Here is a 6,000-nt window from a genome sequence, read left to right as displayed (position 1 = left end):
GAATTAGACTTGTCATCACTGTTGCACATATGGAGTGGGAAGGGGAAAATCCTGTTTGTTCTTAAGCAGCGTGGATATATAACAAACCCATAGTGTGAATGAAGTCTGTCAAGATAGGTCACACTAAGTGTGCCATGCATTGTCTTTGAGGGATTTGAAGAGCTATATGTAGATTGAACGTCATGATATATTTCATTGCAAACTAAGCAATTTGCCCTAGACAGGTAGGAATTTTGTGGGGATCCAATTGTTGTCTTTTTCTCCTTTCATCAAAGAAACTTGAGCCACTCCTGAATCTTATATAGTTGAAAGCAGTGGTGAAAAATATAGGGAAAAAAAGTCTAGCAAAGAGGCCAGACATAGCTACATATTATTCCAGTGGACCCACCTTTACAGCAATATTGCTTCTATTAAATTGAAAAAAAAAAGCTTATAAGAATTAATAGCCCAACCTATCAAATGGAACATTCTGCTACAATAACTTTTGATAATCAAATCAACTCTTTCTTTCGTACCTGAAACATTAATGATTTATGGAACAAGAAAATTCTAATTTTTACATATTGAAAAAAAAAATTTGGTTTCTAAACAATTCTCAGATCTCAGTGAAGTTACTGACATCTGTCAAATATTTTATATTTTTGACAGTGATGCAAAAAATAAAAATGCGATACCTGACTTACATTGGTAATTTGTTGCATGACTAACAATATGAGTGAAAACTCATAACGGAGTGAAAACTGTTTCTCTGATAATGTCCCTCTCTCCTCAGGAGGTAAATTCACAGATTTTCATTATTATTTCTTATCCATTCGTCTTTATAATAGTATTCTCCCAAGAACTATTTCTTCTTTCTAAAAACATGAGGTCACAAGCCTTCAAGATTTGCTGGATCTTGGTTGAATAGGAAAAAAAGTCATTTATGTATGTATAAAATGAGACAATATAATTTCTCAGGGTGACTGAAGTCAATGTGTTACTTCAGTAACAAATTGTGTTCATCAAAAGTCTCAAATTTCATTTGACAGAGATGTATTAATTTTCTAATTAGGTGCTGGCTTGTAAGGGTGCTTAAATAATTGATTGGAAGCATTACACTTTGTTTTTGTTCTTATGAGCCAAGTTTTATATTTCGAAGACTTTTGACTCACAGAACTTGTCAAAACGTTTTAGGCTCTTTCTGAATTTGTTCAACTCTGTGGTTCTCAGTGTTTGTGTGCCTACTCAGTGGTTTGCTTGGTTCATACAACTATTATTTTTATGAGGTACTTGCCAGTAGATGGTCATAAGAAAAGGAAGCCACAGATATCAAAATTTCGAGAACTAGTGTTTTTGAAGTTTTCTGAGAAACAACTGTGAAAAACCAGTGAAATTTCAAAAATAATGTGGCGGACCCCCACCTTACATTACAATGTGTGGAATTTGCCATATAGTGGATCCTACTTATGTTTTTCAATAAACTGTCATGGGAAAACGTTGTAGGTGGGAAAATACTTTAAACAGGAAATCTTTATGATTATTATAGTTGGGACCACGAAAATGAGTTGCACTAAGTGAGGAAAATGTTATAAGCAAGGCTGCATAATAATTTCTATTTGATTTGCATTGAATTTTCAGTAATCTTGCTCTATGTTCCTTACCATTTTCTCACTGTACAATAATGCTCAGTAAAGCACTTTTCAACTGTTAACAGAGTAATATCTCAAAAACAAGAGCCAATAAAATTGTTTCATCATGATATCGTGCTCAGCAGGTCAAACTCATTGGGCATTGCATATTTTTATGTCTGACAGTTTTTTTTGTTGTCCAGTAATACCACTCATAAAGCACTTTTTTGGCTTTTTACATGGCAATGTCTCCAAAACAAGAGCTAAATGTCATTTTTCACGATATTCATGTTCAGTAGGTTAAAACCATTCGGAATAGTTTATTTTCATACTGGATGCAGTTTCGTTCATGTCCCTTGTAATCTGTGTTGTTTTTTTTAAATCTTTGTTGACTTCATTTTTACTTTGAAAAAACTGAACACACAGAATCAGATGTTAAAAATTACATTTCAATGCTCAGTATGGTGCTCAAAGTATGTATGTGCAGTGCTTCAATATTCAAGGTGAATGTGAATACAGATATAGTCGTGTTAGATTCATTGTAAGAAAAATGATCACAGAACTTGTATAACTCTTCTCAACATGGATCATGTCAACAGAAAAATAATAGTTTGTTTTGTTACTCTGTCATTTTGAAAAATGGTTTTTATACTTAAATTCATTTCAGATTTGAAATTTATGCATGTAGTTCTTTTTCTTTGTTACAAAAAGCATTTTTTCATCTCTTGGTTGATAAGGTAACCTTATTTCATGTGGGCCCAATCAATGACTTGAGACTCAATATGATCTGGTACAGTTGATAAGCTTATTAAAATCATGAATAACGTTATCATTCGGGTATCGTTATCACTTTTTCGCAAAGTACGGAACAGACTAATAACATGGAGTAAAATTAATTTATAGTTATCTGGACTTTGTTTATGTTATCAATTTCTTTTTGTTGAAAGTTTTTTTCTTGCGTATTTTGAACTTAAGGTTGAACCAGACTCATTTTTCCCTATAAGTTATCGTTATCAACTTGCAAGACTATGTAGCACGTCAGAAGGCTCCGTTGTTGACAAGAATTTGCATACTGAGTTCATAACATCCTTATCAGGCTGTAATATCTGCTATGATATGTATAATTGTGGTGGTGGTGCTTTATGCAATGGCTTTCATATAGTGAAGGCATGTTTAAGGTAAAAGAAAACACTGCATGATTCCAACATATGGAAACCAGTTGGCGAAAAAATATTTTGGAAAGAAAAACACATAGTCGTCCTGTTTTCATTTGTCTCATTCAACCAAACACAACATATAGCCATAATACTTACTACCAGGATTTTTATCGTATAAAGTTATCAATCAGTTATTGTTATCCAAATGACCTCGAGCCCCAATGTGATTGCATTTAGCACCATACACTGTACTATGATTGTATGTAAATAGCTGGGTTAATTCAGGCCTTGTAAAGGATCCCAGAGGATCAGTATAGCTGGGGGCCCCATGAAACTGTTGAGACGTCCCTGTTAGTTGATGAAAAAAGAAGATTGTTGTAAATGTTTTGATATCTGTTTCATATTATAGTAAGGCAATAGCATGATAACCATCAAACATCGAATGATTGCTATGTCCACAATTTCTTGTTAACCCATTTGCATCATGGTTCTAAATCAGCTACTCACTTCATAAATCTGTTGCACTTAACTTGCTCCTGATCTTATCAAAATTTCTTGATAGCAAAACTGGTTTTTATGTGCCAAGTTACAATACAGATTTTTTGCAAAGGAAAGGGCAAAACCCAAGTACAATATGTGCATTTATTTGAACTTCCAAGTATTTTTACTTCACTTCAAGAAACAATCACAGATTGCTTTACATTTAATGCAAATTGACTGTTGGCATGAGCAGACTATTCTGCACTTGGTGATGAGAGGCAAAAAAAAATGTGTGGAATATTCAGCTTGTGATAGAAATTAATTAATTTTGGTTTTGGCTCAAGTTGAGCTAACAGTTGTTTTTTCATAGAAGAAATTAGAACCTTAAAACTTATTATTTAAAACTTTATTATTACATGATTGGAGATTTAGCCAGTCCAAAAATATATCTTGCATACTAGTTCAGCATTATCATCTTCAAGATGCTCGAATAGGTAATTTGAGGCTATTTAATGCTATGAAGGCCGGGACTCTGCCAGTGGACTTACTGTTGCGGAGATTTCTCCCAACCCAGCTTTGCTGCAAAGTCTGGAACAAAGTGTGGGTACCTAACAATCTGGGTGCGTATCTAGTGTTATATCCATTTTTTTTTCTGTGCTTCCATCTATATTTCAAATTGTGAGTGAAGTACCATGATTGAATATTTTCACCATTATAGGCCTGTTGCTGTCTGTGGAGAGACTTTTTAATGGGGAGATCAACTTGCATTTGCATCTAGGCAGAAATAGGCAGTGAATGTATCAATTTTAATAGGCATATGGAGGATTTTCTGTATGAAAGGCAGGGTCAGTTCTTTTTAAGATCGGGCCCCTTATATATAGTCTTCTTTGAAGCAAAAGTTGTTATGGAGTGAGGGGGGGGGGCGTGTGCCTAAAATACAAAAGGCATTCAATTTTTGGCCCTGGAGCATGTGCCCTGTTTCTTTATTTGAGGAAACAGATGCTGAGAGGTTCTGTCATTTTCTTTTTTCCAAAAATTCCCCTTTCCCATTACTTACTGCAAAACAACACTAAAATCTCAGCTCATGCCCCCCCCCCCTCCTGTTTATGCCAGTGCTTCATAATATATATTTTAAATAAGCGAAATGCATGTCGTCGGGAAGGGATATCTTAGTTGAATCTAATTCACATTTTTCCCTTTCTAAATCTCTAACCTTTTTATACAGCTCCATTTCAGAAAAGGAGGAGTTTAATTTAAAATGTGCATAACTAAAAACATATGTATTTGTGTAGTGAAGCGTTGGATTGGAGTAAATACAGGATTTTTAGTTATCAACAAGGCATATGAAATGCAATAGTCCAGAAAAATTCAATTTTTACCATTATCTGCAATTTTTGCAACTATCTGTCATGTGGTGTTTTAAAATTTTGCATGCCTCTTCTCATCAACATACATTGTGTGCAAGTTTATGAGAAGCTGCTTATTTTTTATATCAATGCTCCACCTGCCATTTTTTATGCACTGCCAACTTTTTTGCTTTTCCAACAACCACTTCGTACAATTCATTTAGATTTTTTTCCTCCTTTGTAAAAAAAAAAAATTTTTTTTGATGCCGATTGTACTTATATAACATGTGAATGTTTGAATATATACAAGGTGATGTGTTTGTAGAATGCATTTTGTCTCTTTGTACATCCGATTTGATAAAATAAACGCTAGCCTTAGTCACACGAGATGTAATACAAGTTTCTATTGTAAATTCAATTGTGTGTACGTTGGATTCAAATGTTTCTCACAAATTATTTTGGAAACATTAAATGTAGTTGGAATGTGAAGTAGTCATCTAACCATTAGACAAGACTTGGCTATAGCAAGTCACGTTAAATGATTCTATTTTTTTTAGAAGTGCAAGCCAAACATGGAAACTCAATCGCTGTCGACCTATTCTTGATACGTAATTGTTTTACCTGAAAGAATTGAACAAAAATCATCTAATATGATGTAGCGAATTCTCACACATTTAATGGTTTATAATGACCATTACTTCAGTAGAACCTTATTTATATGTGTTTGGTTTCGGTCACAATTGGTTCCTATACATTTTAATGTCAAAAGCATTCATTTGTTTGATGCAAAACCTCAATTATTCAACATTTCACTTTGACTCAAAAACTCCAGATCCTTTTTTAAAAATGTTATTTTTATCCATCAAAGGAACACAACTTTTATAGGCAGTGACAACTTGCTGAAACAGCTCTTCTTGCATATTGTCACTCCGAGAGCCATAAATTTTAGGGTGATCTGACATGTACAAAAGTAGTCAGTGAGTTCTGTGATGACCATTTAGACAGGACACGAGTGATTTTTTTTTATTGCTTGTTTCTGAGAATATGCAGCTGTGACAAGCCCCGAAGAAACAGGTTTTAATTGTTTGAAAGACAGATATCCAGTCAGAATTTTTTCCTCCCAATGTTTTCAGCGTTATCCCCAGAAGGTGGGAAAAACCATTGTGTGAGCATTTGGAGGGAAGAGCAGGGCTTGTTCCTCGTAAGTTCGGGAAATGGGAAAATATTATTATTTTTTGGGTGGGAGGCTTTATATGTCATCTTTATAAGTCATTTTTGAGGTAAATGCAGAGGGGGTGGCTGTGCTTAAAATACAAAAGGCAGCCATTTTCAGGGCCCTGAAAATTTGTGTGTCCCTGGGCACGTGCCTCGTTTGCTCATGTCAGAAACACACAGGTCTGCCAATAAGAG

This window comes from Pholcus phalangioides, unplaced genomic scaffold, assembly GCF_987345545.1.
Source record: "Pholcus phalangioides strain wild (caught in Gottingen) unplaced genomic scaffold, Ppha-v1.0 ptg000001l_1, whole genome shotgun sequence".
NCBI lineage: Eukaryota > Metazoa > Arthropoda > Arachnida > Araneae > Pholcidae > Pholcus > Pholcus phalangioides.
The sequence above is the reverse complement of the archived record's forward strand: the minus strand, read 5'-3'. Positions refer to the sequence as shown.